Source organism: Gopherus evgoodei, chromosome 2 (assembly GCF_007399415.2).
Source record: "Gopherus evgoodei ecotype Sinaloan lineage chromosome 2, rGopEvg1_v1.p, whole genome shotgun sequence".
Classification (NCBI taxonomy): Eukaryota; Metazoa; Chordata; order Testudines; family Testudinidae; genus Gopherus; species Gopherus evgoodei.
This window is the reverse complement of record NC_044323.1, coordinates 77,942,117-77,959,224: the sequence shown is the minus strand read 5'-3', so window position 1 is coordinate 77,959,224 and position 17,108 is coordinate 77,942,117. Positions and strand designations below refer to the sequence as shown.

The window sequence follows — 17,108 nt, the reverse complement described above, 5'->3', positions numbered from 1 at the left end:
CTAGAACTGACAATGATAGTGAAAACCATATAGCTAGGCCCCTACCAAATTCACGGCCATGAAAAATGCATCACAGACTGTGAAATATGGTCTCCCTCCATGAAATCTGGTCTTTTGTGCACTTTTACCCCTCTACTATACAGATTTCCTGGGGGAGACCAGCATTTCTCAAATTGGGGGTCCTGACCCAAAACGGAGTTGTAGGGGGGTCACAAGGTTATTTTAGGGGGGTTGCAGTATTGCCACCCTTACTTCTACGCTGCCTTCAGAGCTGGGTGGCCAGAAAGTAGTGGCTGTTAGCCAGGCACCCAGCTCTGAAGCCCGCACCATACCACAACCCCAACCAACTCCCTTTTGGGTCAGGCTCCCTACAATTACACCACCATGAAATTTCAGATTTAAATAGCTGAAATCATGAAATTATGATTTTAAAAATCTTGTGACTGAAATTGACCAAAATGGACCATGAGTTTGGTAGGGCCCTATGTATAGGGCTAGGTGGCCTCTCCCCTTCACCAGTCGGCTGCACCCTAGCAAAGGGGAGTTGAGCCAGCTGCCAAGTGAGCTCTGCAGAGTGTCTGGAGGCACAATGTTTCTGGAGCTATTGCTGGCGTAGTGCGCCTTTGCATCCCTCCCTACTGTAGGCTGTGGTTTTAAAAAGACACATAAGAACGACCATACTGGGTCAGACCAAAGGTCCATCCAGCCCAGTATCCTGTCTTCTGACAGTGGCCAATGCCAGGTGCCCCAGAGGGAAGGAACAGAACAGATAAAATCATCAAGTGATCCATCCGCTATCACCCATTCCCAGCTTCTGGCAAACAGAGGCTAGGGAACACAACTAGGATCACAGGGATGAAAGGGATCACAACCGCAGTTCTGATCATCATCCAGCAGTCTGGAGGTTTATCCAAATGCATTTGATACAGAAACTGGTGGGAAATCTGAGGCTAGAAATACCATTTGCCGCAGCCTTTGCAATGTCATGTAGGAAGAAACCTTAAAAATAGTGGGCTTTAAATCAAAGACTAAATGAGTACCCAACTCAGGTTCATCAAGTGTTGCCAGGTGTTTATTTTATTACTCAGGATACTGTACTTTTGAATCATATGGTTTAACCCAGCTCCTTGATGCACACACCACATGATTATCTGTGTAGCTCCCGTTGTAGCACAGCATTTCATTGCCTGTCTTCTTAGGAGTTAAAGGGAAATGACACACACTACAGACTTTAAAAACTCTCACAACAAATGTGTCTGCCTTTCTTCAGCCACAATTGATTGCCATGGAAATAATTTTATGATAACTTAGGATGGGGAACAGCCCTCAGGAACAGCAGGAAAGATCCTATTTTCATACAAATGTTCCTAGTAATAAAGAATCAGAGGAGAAAAACGGAGACAGAATTGTTGTTAAAGTGATGGTTTTCTACTGCAGGTCAGCTAAGGGCCCAATCCACCCCTGTGCCGCCCAATTGACTGTACTGCATTGCCTTCAATAGGGCACAGGATCAGTCTATATCATAGCTTTAGTCATTTTAAAACCACACAAATTGCCAACAGTAGATAGATAGATAGATAGATAGATAGATAGATAGATAGATAGAATTCTGCTTATCTGCTGTCCTTTCTACAGATGGAAATTTAGCAGCCCACAGTACTTGGTTAATCAGAAAAGTTCTGTTAGCTCAAATAAGCTAAACAAAAATGAATAAGTTAACTATAATAATTGCCTTTAGAGTCTGATTTTTTTCATTCAAATAGAATCTAACAATCTAAACCGTGAAATCTGTAAAGACATGTCCCTGAAAGTCTTTAAGCCTAGAATTTTCTCTCAGATGTTTTAAGCCCACACCTTTCTGTAACCTACACATGGGCAGTTCCCTGCATGAAGCCACATTAATGTTCCACAGACAGCTTACTGCAGGATCAGGGCTTATATCTTTCTCACTAAATCACTCATGACCCTGCCCCTTGTAATCAAAGAAATTCACTGTCCACCTATCCAAATGCAGGAAATAAAAATTGAGCGCTTTCATAAAATGCATTTTGGAATTCTTCTCTGTGTGTAAGCCAGTGGCTTCCCCCCTTTAAATGAAACAAGCATTACTTTTAGTAATGGATTCATAGCCACGTACCTAGAAGTAAGAGCAGAGCTCCTCACTGGAACCAACGTAGAGAACTGCTTAAAAACAAATGGTGTGAGATGGCCCTTGGTAAATTATATCCCACGGGCAGCAGCAACCAAGAGAACAGTTATGCAAGTAAGAAGTCAAACATTACTAATGACTTGTGAACCTCAAGAGGTTTGATGGTGCAGTTTGGATAAGAATAAATGTGTTTATCACTCCTCACGTTTAGCCTTTTGTGTGTTGATATGTGCCTGTGTGTCAGTAGTGGATCAGTATGAGCCCATAAAGCATTCCCATGCCCTGAGCAGGAATGCACAGATACCTACCCTGGGAACTGCAAAATCTAGCAGATGAATCCACATTTATCACTAAATCACCAGATATCAAAATAATCCAGTTTTTAGAAGGTAATTTGATTGATGTTCTTTGATACTTGTTTAAATATTTATGCTGAAAAAGAAAGGATGAGATGAGAATATTATTGTGACAATAACTTTTAAGATTTATGAAGGTAAATTAGTTTGACATTTTATTTATATCCAATGAAGAAAGAGAGAAACTCTCCCTGTGATGGATTTTCCTCATTAGTTTGGAGAATGTCTCAAGTAGAGTTTCTGACATTGTTTCTTTCAAATGGTTAGACAAACAGTTTATCAAAAGGGTATAAAATTGTCAGGAGATGAAGCAGATTAATGATCAGTAACAGGAAGATCACCGAATTTATTATATAAGTAGCAGAGTTGTTGGAGCTTAAGAAACAGTTTATTAGATAACCTTTTTGTGCACACACACACGCATGCAAAATATGAAGACTTCAATATGCAGAATGGATTTACAGTTTGTGTAACAATAAACAGTTCTTTTAAAAGGAGATTATAGTCAGTTTAACTACAGGTGGTGCTGAACTGCAATATCCTTGTGTTGACCTTCTGAGGGAGCACCCATCAAATACTGTGCCCAATATGTGACTCAGGCTTCCACCAACCTAACATGCTCTAACATCCTTTGACCACAAGGACCAAGGTTTTCAAAAGGGACTAAGTGATTCCAGTGCCTCAATTTTTGGGTGCCCAACTTGAGATACCTTAAAGAAGCCTGGTTTTCAGAGGGTGGGTGCTCAGCACTCTTGGAAAAATCAGATCTCTTTAATGTATCTCAGTTAGGCACCCAGAATCTCTAACTACATTTCAAGATCTTAGCCAAGATGTTTTGGCATTATAGTGGGAACCAGTTGCAGACTTGGATCACTTCTACATTTGCATATCAGCTGTCATCTAGAAGAGAACATTTCCTCCAAGTCCCGCTGGGGAAGCTATGCACATGCCAAGGGTCCCCTTCTCTCCCTCCCCCACCATTGGGACATTTTATTTTTTAACCCACTCATTAAAGTCTGTTAGCTCAGGGGTTCTCATGCCCCACCTCTGCCACAACAACTGTTTTTCTGCATATAAAAGCCAGGGCTGGCATTAGTGGGTGGCAAGCAGGGCAATTGCCTGATGCCCCATGCCACAGGGGGCTCCACAAAAGTAAGTTGCTCAGGCTTCAGCTTCAGCCTCAGATGCCAGGGCTCAGGGCCCCAGGCTTCAGCTTTCTTCCCTGGGCCTCAGTAAGTCTATGCCAGCCCTGCTTGGTGGACCCCATGAAATGTGCTCGCAGCCCCCTCCTTCCCCAGATCCCTGGTTGAGAATTGCTGTGATAACATTATTTTTTACCAGTTCAGAACCGCTTAGATTGCAAGTTCTTTAGGGCAGGTACCTTGTCTTTGTGTTCGTGCAGAACCAAGCATAACAGGACCCTGAGCTAGATCTGGAGATCCTGGGCACTATGGCAAAATAAAGTAAAATAAATAAAACTTCACTGTGTCTTTTTTATTCACTTGAAAAACCTTCAGCATTAGAGATTTAGGAGTCCCATAGGGCTCTTCCAGCAATTACCTCTGGAATGATAATTGTCTGTCAAATAAAGCAAACACAGGAAAGGAAATTGTGAATCAACTCCCTCCTTGCAATCCTAGAAGGGGCTCTGCCTGCAGCCCTTTGAGGTCATGCTCTCTCCCATGCAGCTGTTTGCTCAGCTTGCAATTGAAACCTGTTCTGCGCTCAGGTTTCAGTTACCCTGCTAGAGGGCTCGGCTGTCACAACTTCTACAATCAACTAACATTCTTCATTAACATTTTCACCAGTAGGTGATGAGAACAATAATTAAGATCAAGCATGGACTTTGCTCGTGATGCTCATGATGGTCCATCGGCGCCAAGAGATCCCTGCACATTGTTCCACAGAGCTCTTTGAAGCAGAGTCCTTCTCCTGTGTGTTTGTAGAGTGCCTAGCACTATGGGGACCTGATCCTGGGGGAGGGCTTCTAGGTGCTACCATATAAAAAGTAATAATCATCCCTAGAACTGAGGAGGGAGAAGGGCCTCCTCCCCCGTAGGATACCCACCCTTCCCTCTAAAAGGAAAAGCAAAGAAAATCTGAACAACAGGATCATTCTCACATTGTACAATACCGAAGGAAAAACCCCTCTTCCTCTCAAGAGGGTTTGGATTGAGTTCCCACTTTCATCCCAGCTATGAACTGTCTGAAGCACACGATAGCTCTTTCTTTGCTCAGATGCTAAGCAGAGCCGGCATGCTGTACACAAAGGACGATAAAAGAAACTGAAAGGTAATTTTTCAAGAGCATACAGGCACTGATGGGACAGATCTACCTATATTTGGGAAATAAAAAGTTAGAGATTTCTCTCACTGGACTTGCCTTCCCGAGCCCAGGTTTCTCTAGGCAAAATGCAAAACATTTCTCATCAGATAGATATAAATAAACTAAATATTTCTATAACCTATCTCTATCAAACCTGGATAACGACAGGGCCCTGAGACCTATACTATTTGTGGCCTGCCCTGGCTTCCTGAGGCTGTTATAACCCGAATTTCTGAGTGGCAGCTGGTGGAGAGGGATACTGGAGAATGGCTATTTTAATTTCATGCTTGGAATCAGTGCTTCTGAATTCTACCTCCTCTTGAGATGGACATCCCAGTGTTAGCCAGTCTGGGTTCAGCAACAGCTTTCCTTGAAGTAATTCTCTCAGGATCGGTACTTCCTTAAGCAGAAGCATCTACAATGGCTGTAAACTCTAAGGGGCAGAACCAGAGTGAAAAGAATTTACTGCAGTAAATAGCTTAGTACATTTTTAAAAAGATTAGCCCCATAGATGAATGAGAACAGAATCTGTATATTTACCGTAGCTAAGACAAAACAGCCTGGACTAGTAGATCCACGGCACAAGTGGATAACCATCTGAGGGTCAGGAGGAAAATTCAAACTCTCCACAGCACAGAACTAGGCAATGGCACAACTACATGATGTTTTCATACGTAGAAGAGGAGCTTGGGTTAAGGAAGTTTGAGAAACACTGGTTTAAAAGCAGCTATAAATCTTAGTCTCCAGTTGTCTCCACCAGGTGGCATTAGTTCAACAGGGAGATTATTTTCTAGGCTTGCCAGAACACCTTAAAAGTTATATTATTACCCAGGCAAATTTCAAGCTGTTAGTGCAGCAACTCCCTAGCAGATTAATCCAGAGAGCTGAACTTTACACACGCATGCACTCTTCCCCCTCAGTGTCATTTGCTTCCCAGTTAAAATGTAGATTTATACGAGTCACCCAAGCAAACAGTTCAGGGCCAGTGTCACAGAGAAGGGGGATGGATGCTGGTAGCAATACAATACTGCAGCAGCTATGGATGTGCTTAAATCAAAACTTGGACCCAAATATTTTCCCAAATTTAGGTGGGTTCAGAATCCATACCCACTGCTGGCGCCTCTCAGATCCAAAAGCTTAGGCCAGGGCATTCAAATTTCGTATCTGAATCTTGCGCCTGTCAATAACTTTTGGTAAACATAACTATAGCAGTCACCAGTCTTCTGTTTTCCTGCTTCCAAAATATACAAGTAGCAGCTTTTGAGTTCCGATTGCTGCAAAGGGAGCATCCCACATCTAGAGAGAATTCCGTTTGTCCCCAGTGAAAGTCGCTGAAGCACTAATCTGTTTTGCTAATTAAAGACAGCCTCCTAAGAAAAATCTCCCCTCCATGGGCTGCTGATGCCACATCATTCCTACAAAGAAAGGAAGCAATTATTATACAGAGAGAAGAATCACAAAGCTAGACTGACACTTTGCAGCCATAATGGAAAATGAAATTTCACATACATGGCAGAAGGTGTTCAAAATATGCTACAAAAATTATGCGGAGGTTCAGAAATTGAAGCTCCAAATCAGCTCCCCGTCAGGTACAGATGCAAAGACATTAAGAAAGACACCAAACATGGCACATTGAAAACATATGGTATGCATCTGTCTTGAATATTTCATTGTGTATCTTGTCTAGCAGAGCACTCACCGAGAGATTAAAATCTTACCGCCCCTGCTCCGCAGCCAGTTTTAACATGGCTCAGCCTTCTTCATCACGCCAGTATAGGATTAAATAGTTATCCTTGTGTGCCTGAAGGTAATCTCCCCTCCTGCTCAATGGAAGTGAGTCGCTTCCATTGAGCGACAAGAGCCTCTGACACTAAGCTGATATTCGGAAATCAAGAATATCTTTTCAAATGACTTGGGAATGTGTTTCTCAACCTGTCAGTTCCCAGAGGTGTGGGCTGGAGGTAAATTTAGGTCTAAGGTGAGTAATGTGTCATCTGGCAAAGTACTGTTTAGAAATTTATTTGGAATTCTTTAGGACAGGGCAGGAGAGGGTTCAGGCATGAAGGAGCTCTGTTGCTAGGAGCCTGTTTTACCTTAAATACAAATGGGACAAAGGCCATAAGCATTCTGGAATTATCCTCAGCCCAGCCTAATGCTGATGTGGTTTGATGCTGTCATGGTTCGACGCTGTCAGAAAGCGTTTAGTGCAGATAGGGACGGGTATGTGAGAAACTGACATATTTCCATTAATGCATCAAAACCCAGCTCCAAAGTCCATTGAAGCCAAATCCTAAAGGCCTATTGTATGGAAAGATACACCAGCTACAGAATGATTTCCTCACTATCAGAGCCAGCGCTAGGCATAAGCAGATTGCTTAGGGCCCCGAGCAGCTCAAAGGGGCCCCCTCTTCGATTTTTATTATGTGTTGGGGGAAGAAGTTTCAAAAAATTATTCCTGCTTAGGACCCCCAACGGGCTAGCACCACCTCTGATGTTAAGCAGATATTTGGCAATCTACATACCAGTGTGTGTTGGAACTGGGACTCTCACTGTTGAAACAGCAGTGCAGTAACTTCACCTTTATACCAAGCAGTTGAAGTCTGTCAGTCAAAAGTTAAACAACACCGGCACCAGTTTGGCTGCCAACAACTCTGCTATTCATTCCAAGAGGGAATGCCTTCAGTTAATTAAATACAATCCTATGCTGAATTGAATTGTGACTTTAAAAGGCAACACAAGGTTAAAGATTTAAGTAGAATTAAGGTTCTCAGCTCTTTAGCTCACCCTGCTGACAGCAGCACATAGATAAAAGTACAGATTAATTTGTATGACATATAACACGAAGCTCTGACCCTAAACCTCCCAGTACACAGGTAAACCTGAGTGAGTTAAAGACGGGGGAGAGCTGATCCAGCAGTCTTCACTTAGGCAAGCCTCCCGTTCAAATGGACAGGAGTCTTGTTTGACTCTGCATGACATTCAGGCCAGGTCTACACTGTACATTTTTGCTGGCATAGCTATTTTGGTCAGGGGTGTGATGAGGTGTGATTTGTGACAGATACAGCTGTGCTAGCAATCACCTCCTACAGAGGCAGTTTTATCAGTAAATCTGCGCTGTCACCAGGACAGCTTGTTTCGCTCGGGTGACTGTGTGTAGGGTATGCAAAAAAGGTGTACTGGTAAAAGCAGAGCTTCGCCAGTAGAAGCTGCAGCCACACTAGCAGCGTTCTGCTGGTATATACCAGTAAAGCCTAACCAGTATAGACCTGGCCTCAGAGACTGAACTGCCATTTCACAGTCTAGATGACCCTTAGGATAAAACTGAGGGCTTGTCTACATCAGAAAGTTGCAGCGCTGGTGAGGGAGTTACAGCGCTGCAACTTTGAAGGTGTACACATCTGCAGGGCATCACCAGCGCTGCAACTCCCTGTTTGCAGCGCTGGCCGTACTCCCGTTTTGTCTCGGGTGTAGAGGATCCAGCGCTGGTGATCCAGCGCTGGTAATCCAATGTAAACACTTACCAGCGCTTTTCTTGACCTCCGTGGAAGGAGGAAGCCTCTGGTAATCAAGCTGGTCTCCTTTCCCGGTTTGCTCTCTCGTTCCCGGAACCCCGAGCAAGCAGGTCTCCTTCTCTGCGGTTTGCTGGGTGGCTCCGGGAACGCGAGAGCAAACCGCGGCGAAGCTGGTCTCCTTCCCCGGTTTGCTCTCTCGTTCCCGGAACCCCGAGCAAGCAGGTCTCCTTCCCTGCGGTTTGCTGGGTGGCTCCGGGAACGCGAGAGCAAACCGCGGCGAAGCTTGTCTCCTTCCCCGGTTTGCTCTCTCGGTCCCGGAACCCCGAGCAAGCAGGTCTCCTTCCCTGCGGTTTGCTGGGTGGCTCCGGGAACGCGAGAGCAAACCGCGGCGAAGCTGGTCTCCTTCCCCGGTTTGCTCTCTCGGTCCCGGAACCCCGAGCAAGCAGGTCTCCTTCCCTGCGGTTTGCTGGGTGGCTCCGGGAACGCGAGAGCAAACCGCGGCGAAGCTGGTCTCCTTCCCCGGTTTGCTCTCTGGTTCCCGGAACCCCGAGCAAGCAGGTCTCCTTCCCTGCGGTTTGCTGGGTGGCTCCGGGAACGCGAGAGCAAACCGCGGCGAAGCTGGTCTCCTTCCCCGGTTTGCTCTCTCGTTCCCGGAACCCCCCTTGAAGCCGCCCAACAGCGCTGCAATGTGGCCACATCTAACACCACTTGCAGCGCTGGTTGCTGTAAGTGTGGCCACTCTGCAGCGCTGGCCCTATACAGCTGTACTAATACAGCTGTAACAACCAGCGCTGCAAAATTTTAGATGTAGACATGGCCTGAGATACATTGGCCAGGCAGTAAGAAAGAGCAGGTACTTACATTGCGTGTGCAGTACTTGATCTATGAATAAACTCTGGAGACTCCAGGACTGACCATCCACATCTCCTCCATGTAGATTTTAAGCTTTTTAGGGCAGGGACCATCTTTTGTTATGTGTTTGTATCATGCCTTGCACAATGGGGTCTCTAGGCACTACTGTGACAACTAATAATTATTATTGCTTATTATCTCTTAGTATCATAAAGAGTCACTGAGGCTGTTTTTCAGTAGGTTTCAACCCTCAAATTGGCACTGGCAGCTACTATAAAAATGTTTGTAAGTCAGACAAGCATAACAGTTTATCATCTGTGAAACATTTTAAAAAATAAATGAGCCCAGTCAGATTCTCTCAATGCATTTCCCCCTCCACCTCCCCACACTAGCAGTCGAGTGATACTGAAGAGACTCAGACAGGACTTTTGAAGAATATTTACAGTAGATGGCACTAAAATTCTTATGAGTCAATAGACTTGAGAACAACCCTCAGCCCTCTAATCTGCCAACGCCGGAGCCACAAGCTACAGAGTGAGTGAAACAAGCTGGCTCAAAGACATCACAAAAAGTTTGCTCATTCGCTGTTGCAAAATAATGAATGCTGAAATTTAAAAGGTGCTGTTCAGGTGTAACCATAGTGAATGCTGGCATCTGAGGCCTTCCATCTAGCATGCTACTTTGAAATGATAGCGCCTTTTAAATTAAATTAGCATTAAAACATACAGATTCACACTTCCAGAAGCTGTGATCCCACCTCTGCTCTGATGGAGGGCTCCAGAGAGCCACCTAAAGTATACTTTGATTGAATGAATCTAACTCAACTCAGAGACCTTTGCAATGTAGACAATAATCCTGTATTAACAACTCTCTCTTTCTTTCCCACGTATTTTACTCAGCCATTCCCCTCTTTGTGTAGTTGATCAGCCCTTTCTCAAGTTATGCTGGCTCAGCCTTTCACTCCCTGCAGGGGACAGCAGAGAATGGTTTCCTCTTTCTATCTGTTGAACTCAAGGGCAGTGGTTCCCAAACTTAAACAACCTGTGATCTTCTTTCACTAAAATGTCAGGTCTTGTGAACCCCCTCCTAAAAATGAATTTTTCCAAAGATTTTCTCCCTTACCTCAGCATAAATTATCAAAGCAGTGATCTTGGAAATATAACATTTGTTTTTGTGACATGCTTATTACATGCTATTTCTTCATTTTTATTTATCACTACAGTATTTTTATTACATCATGAAAACAGCAACACTCTTCCAAGATCTCACTTTCGTAGCTTGCATCACTTTGAATAAGTCTGTTATAAGACAAGGCTCCTATCAGAGGCCCCAGTAGAAAAAAGAGGTGCAGGTCAAAGCTTCTGTGCACCCCACAGCCAGGGGAGGCACTGCCGGAAAAGTGAGGGGGACCACAGGGGCCACTGGAAAAAAAGAAGAGGGACACGCAGGGGGTGGGGGGCACCTCTGGTTCCTATGTTTCATCAAGCAGTATTGGATGTGAAACAGCAGGAAGGTATTTAAGAAGCCAACTCAAAGAGTTCCTCCTACACAAGCATTCAGGTCTTGAGCAGTCCAGGTTAACAATGCATGTTATAACAAAGGTTAAACTTGTTCTTCATAATAATTTTTAAAAACAACACTAGCTGCCTATTTCATTTTAAAAACAGAAAAAAGATATCCACCTCCTTTTCTATTTCATATAAGGAGTCTCAAAGTTTAAATCTCCTCAGTGTGATAGATATGCTTGCTTTGATCTGCTTAGCTCTTGGAAATCCCCAACGCTCCAGGCTGCTGGCCCCATGCTGCCCGGGGTCCCTAGGGACACCTCGGTCCGCCATTAGGGAATTTTTCCCCCCGAGAACCCCTTGTAACATTTTGTGAACCCCCAGGGGTTCACGAACCTCCATTTGGGAACCACTGCTCTATGGGTTACTCTACACTAAAGGTCTCTGGTGGGGAAGAATGTAAAGAGTGCAGGGAATCCTGATCCTGCATTAGTGAGAGTGCTGCTGTGTGGCCACCAAGTTAGCCCATGTCTACACTGCCACTTAAGTTTTGCCGACATATGCCCCTCAAGGGTGTGAAATCGCCCCCACCTCCCAGCAACATACTTTTAGCTGGCATAAGTGCCGTTGTGCACAGCGCTACGTTGCTGGGAGAGCTCCTCTCACTGACATAGCGACCGCTGCTCATTGGGGGTGGTTTAATTATGTCCACCGGAGAGCTCTCTCCCACCAGCATAGAGCGGCTACACAGGAGCCCTTACAGCAGCACAGCTGCAGTGGTACAGCTGTGCTATGGTAAGGTCCGTAGCGTACACACCACCTCACTTCTGATTTGCTCTCTGCAGAGGGCTATGACGCCCACTTCCCCTTATTACACTCACAAGTAGCCTCCGATCACACTTGCCCTGGCGTGCACCAGCATTGTATTCCCTGCTGTGCACCACCCACAGACTTGGAGGACAAGGTCCAAATCTAGAGCGAGCTGATCTGACTTAGACCAACAAAGCAGCAATATACCCTGTAAATGGCACAACCCCCATCTTGGCATTAGCTAATGATTATTAAATTACATAATTAATTATTATTAACATCCAGTTCAGCAGCATCCATGGGAAGCTGTGGTTTTCACCTTCCATCCCACCCAGCTCACCTGAGTGCTAAGTGCCTGTGTGCATGCATCGCACACAGGGCCACTGAGTGGGCTTGGGTCCCAGTGAAAAAATTTTTTCAGGCCCCCCCAGCAAGGGCAGACCAGCTAAACAGGGCTGATGAAGCCGGGCCCCAGGCCCCCTTCCAGACTGCCAGACCCCAGTAATTTGTACTGGCTTCCCCCTGCCTCTCGTCAGCCCTGATTGCACAACTAAAAGTCCTCCAACAAACAAATCTAAGCAGCAAGCTCTACATCTCTTTGTACACGATAATTGCCCAAGGCACCTCAAAGCTGACAAAGCTCAGTGGGGGTTGCTCAGCCTGTGGGTTGCACCAATACATTGTCTCCTTTAGCCAGCTGGGGTGTTAATAATGTGCTCTCTGACAGCACTGGTAATCTCAAAGCCTCACTGTGTCAGCATATGCACTGCAATGGAACTCCCAGAAGTCATTAGGCCAGTGGTTGCCCTGGGAGAAAGGGAAATGTAGCACCACAATAGCCTACTGCTAATATCACAGGGCAGGCTGACAGGTGACAACTAGGAAGAAAGTGGCCCTGCTGCCATTTCAGTAGGTTTATTACATTGGGGCAAATCAGGACAAAGTGCTCAAATCGGCCAGAGAGAACAGGGTCGGAATAAAGAAGAGGGAGAAGATATTGGTATTTCTTAGTGCTCATCTCTTCTCCCCTCTTCTATATTCAATAGTGAAAGAGCACTGCTAGTCACTGTGCACCATCTGTATTCCATGCACACCTCTTCTCTACGAGACAGCAAGCCTTAGCAGCCAAGCCATCAGAGTGTTATTAAGATGACGCTGTTCACAATGCAGAGGAGATGTTTATGAAGAATCATAATGCACACAGGAGTCTGGCAAGCCTTTTTAACAGAGCCATGTTGACCACAGATTTCCCTCTCTACTTTTTTTAGCCTGCGACCAAACAATCTCTCTCTCTGTGTGTCACAAGTTCTGAACCTGCATGTTATTTATCACAGGGAACAATGTTTTCGCCAACCTGGCCACACCCAATATCTCCGCTCTGAATTATTACCCTAATGCAATTATTACTCTCTATTAATTGGCAGCGAGGCATTGTCCACTCCATCACCCAGAAAAATGGCTAGAAGGGGGTATGTAGTTTCCAAAGGGTTAACCTTTCACTGTTTGCTGCTTGCATTTTGTCCCCACCTCTTATCCTGGCAAAATTCCAATTTAGATCATTACAATCTATATTGGCCATGTCTACATCTAAAATTTTGCAGCGCTGGTTGTTACAGCTGTATTAGTACAGCTGTATAGGGCCAGCGCTGCAGAGTGGCCACACTTACAGCAACCAGCGCTGCAAGTGGTGTTAGATGTGGCCACACTGCAGCGCTGTTGGGCGGCTTCAAGGGGGGTTCCGGGACCGAGAGAGCAAACCGGGAAAGGAAACCAGCTTCGCCGCGGTTTGCTCTCTCGGTCCCGGAGCCAGCCAGCAAACCGCAGGGAAGGAGACCTGCTTGCTCGGGGTTCCGGGACCGAGAGAGCAAACCGGGAACGCCGCGGTTTGCTCTCTCGGTCCCGGAGCCAGCCAGCAAACCGCAGGGAAGGAGACCTGCTTGCTCGGGGTTCCGGGACCGAGAGAGCAAACCGGGAACGCCGCGGTTTGCTCTCTCGGTCCCGGAGCCAGCCAGCAAACCGCGGGGAAGGAGACCTGCTTGCTCGGGGTTCCGGGACCGAGAGAGCAAACCGGGAACGCCGCGGTTTGCTCTCTCGGTCCCGGAGCCGGCCAGCAAACCGCGGGGAAGGAGACCTGCTTGCTCGGGGTTCCGGGACCGAGAGAGCAAACCGCGGCGAAGCTGGTTTCCTTTCCCGGTTTGCTCTCTCGGTCCCGGAACCCCGAGCAAGCAGGTCTCCTTCCCCGCGGTTTGCTGGCCGGCTCCGGGACCGAGAGAGCAAACCGCGGCGTTCCCGGTTTGCTCTCTCGGTCCCGGAACCCCGAGCAAGCAGGTCTCCTTCCCCGCGGTTTGCTGGCTGGCTCCGGGACCGAGAGAGCAAACCGCGGCGTTCCCGGTTTGCTCTCTCGGTCCCGGAACCCCGAGCAAGCAGGTCTCCTTCCCTGCGGTTTGCTGGCTGGCTCCGGGACCGAGAGGGCAAACCGGGAAAGGAAACCAGCTTGATTACCAGAGGCTTCCTCCTTCCACGGAGGTCAAGAAAAGCGCTGGTGAGTGTCTACATTGCATTACCAGCGCTGGATCACCAGCGCTGGATCCTCTACACCCGAGACAAAACGGGAGTACGGCCAGCGCTGCAAAGAGGGAGTTGCAGCGCTGGTGATGCCCTGCAGATGTGGACACTCTCAAAGTTGCAGCGCTGTAACTCCCTCACCAGCGCTGCAACTTTCTGATGTAGACAAGCCCTTAGCTACAAATAACTCCTGCATTTCATCTGAAAAGTATTTTTCTTTATTTCCTGACCTTAACCCTTATACAGTGGTACTGGGAGCTGCTAAACTCCCACCCCAGAGATGGCTGCCTTTCAGTGTTCGAGGCAGTAATTCAGATGGACAGGAGCTTCGCCAGAATGAGGACTGCACATTCATTGTACAGTACTTTGGGATCCCTCTGGATGAAAGGGGCTGTGTATGGCCATCACTTGCAAATGACATAACATCCAGCATTCTGAGCAATGCTTATTCTGCTGACCTCTGCTTCTTCTTCCCCTCTTTTCTCTTATTTCTAATCTGCTCTCGCAAAGAGACTCCATTTTATTTTGGAGCCGTGGTTGTGACAGTTGCTTCTGCAGCACCTTGTGCCTGATAGTTGTAGACAGCCATCCCTGTAAAGCTGTTTCCCCAGTGCACACCAGATCCCCAAGTGAAGGTCTGCAAAAATGAGAAAATCCTATTTACTTTCTGTTTACACAAAGGACTACTGGTCTTTTTATGACCATGGCTTGATCAGGTTTCCTCTATCTGCATTTTTGCAAGCAGGCTAGTAGCTGAAACTTGCAAGACATGTCCTCTGGAATTGTGGTCTAAGCACGAAGGGCCATACGAATGTTTAGCATGTCTGGCATGTAAATACTTTGCAATGCCAGCTACAACAGTGCCATGCGAACACCTGTTCTCTCTTTCGGATGAACTTGTAAATAAGAAGCAGGCAGCATTCTCTCTCGTAAATGTAAACAAACTTGTTTGTCTTAGTGATTGGCTGCACAAAAAGTAGAATTGAGTGGATTTGCAGGCTCCAAAGTTTTACATTGTTTTATTTTTTTGAGTGCAGTTATGTAAAAAAAAAGTCTATATTCATAAACTGCACTTTTAAGATAAGAGATTGCATTACAGTACTTGTATGAAGTGAATTGAAAAATACTAGTATAAATATCTGTAATAAAAAATAAAATGAGCACTGTACACTATAGTCTGTGTTGTAATTTAAATCAATTTATTTTAAAATAAAGAAAACATCCAAAATATTTAAATAAATGGTATTCTATTATTCACAGTGTGATTAAAACTGCTACTAATTGTGGCTTTTTTTTTATTAGTTTGACAGCCCTAATGAAAATATATCCTGCAGGGAGATCTTCAGAGTCAGGGCTCAGATTTTCAGTCCATTTGGTCATGTCTTAATCCACAGTGGTAGTGCCAGGGCTGCTTGGTGCATTGAACCTGATGATCATTTGGAAACAGGAGGGTTGCTGCAGTTCCCAGCTTACTTTTTCTTATTTTGCACAAAATAATTTTCTGGAAAAACATGTAACTGTGTATTACATCCTTCGATACAATCTTTCTCATTTGAAGCTTTCTTCGAAAGAATGTTGACAGCTGCATTATAAACTCAAAATGAAAACAGTGGAATTCCAAATTCCCATCCTGCTTTTTGCACTTCTTTTCTTTTAATATTTTTGGCCAAATTTTACTAGAGAGGGAGTTTTCATTGCATTGTTAGAGGATTAATATAATGGATGCAATGCCACAGCTTTTATTTAAAAGTGTCACTATATTTATGCAGGTGTTCAATTGCAATTGACAACCCTGGCTGAATCTTAAAGATCTCAGATTAAAAGGAGTGGCCCAAGTCCCGAGGCGTTTATGTACATAATCAGATCATGATTTTCTCTTCCTGACCTGCTGTAAAACTAGTTACTGGCTCCTCTGTTTTAATTAACTATTAGAGTCAACATAAGTACAAAAGCTGAAGGTGACATATTCCTGGCAGATGGCAACTCCATTAACCTGCTCTTCTCTACATGCATGTAACACTTATTGATATTGATGGGATATTCACTCACATAGTGAAGAATCTTGCAGCTGGGATACTATATACAGATCTGATAAGAGAAACTTGATTTAGAAATGGTCCTCTGTAATTCTGGCCAGGCACATAGACTCATGACAAAAAACAACCTTTGTCTGCACACGCACATCTGGAATGCTGATATTTTGAAACAGACAGGAACTGTAGGGTGGTGTCATCACAAAGCAAGAATTCCAAATTTGTATTCTGCCCTCTCTTTATCCATGGCTGGGGCATGTGCCCAAAGATACTAATTCTCCCCTGGTGCTGCTGAGACAAAAACACACAAAACCTGACCTGGAGGAATGTCAGAACGCCAAGAAGGTTTGTTCATAGAACAAGCTCTAGAAAAGAACCTGGTGTTTTTGCTCTATTGACTCTAGGAATTGTAAACCCCAACTGGAAGTCTTTATGAACTGATTTGAACATCATATTCCAGGGTGCTTTTCCCAGCTCATGCTAGTCTCAGAACTCTGGGCATGAAATGAAAAAGCTAACACCAGTTATTCAGGAAGTCTTCGCCTATAAGAACACCAGCAGGTGAGCTAATCCGATCTGACTCTGGAATGATGGCGGAAAAGAGGACAGATGTATGTACACAGTGTACTGCATAGTCCTTACAACCAGGAATCACTACGGAAAGAGAACCTCTAATCTAACATAAGTAAATTTCAATATGAGCTCAAAGATGGATTTTTCTGGAAGAAATCTATTAGCACCAGTGGACAGATGAGTTGCTATTTTTATTATAGTTAGAGCTGCTGTTTCTGGAGCCATTTTTAGGCAGGCTGTTTGAGCCTTCTTTCTGTTCCAGCACTCAGCCAGGGGTACACAGCCCCACTCATACTGAGGGCTGCTTTTCTCTTCTGCTGACTCAAGAATGGGAATGGGTGAGCCATCACTTTTCTCAGCTTGACTTGCTGAAAAAGTAGTAAAGGCACAATTCCATCTTGCTTGCATAGAAGCTTTGCCTTTGTTTT

The 17,108-nt window shown here is 45.2% G+C and overlaps 1 protein-coding gene across 4 annotated transcripts in view; it reads right to left on the bottom strand.

Moving 5' to 3' along the window:
• The window catches only part of POMGNT2 (protein O-linked mannose N-acetylglucosaminyltransferase 2 (beta 1,4-)), a 165,912-nt gene that overhangs the window by 35,875 nt on the left and 112,929 nt on the right, over positions 1–17,108 (bottom strand). Inside the window, exons 4-5 of one of the 4 annotated variants that reach the window (XR_003998847.1) lie at positions 5,371–6,245; positions 3,655–5,263 (exon numbers count right to left, since the gene is read on the bottom strand). The exons of the other annotated variants lie outside the window; for them this stretch is intronic. The gene's annotated coding sequence lies outside the window, so the exon portion shown is untranslated. Of the gene's footprint in view, positions 1–3,654; positions 5,264–5,370; positions 6,246–17,108 lie in introns of those variants that run through there. 4 annotated transcript variants of the gene reach the window in all.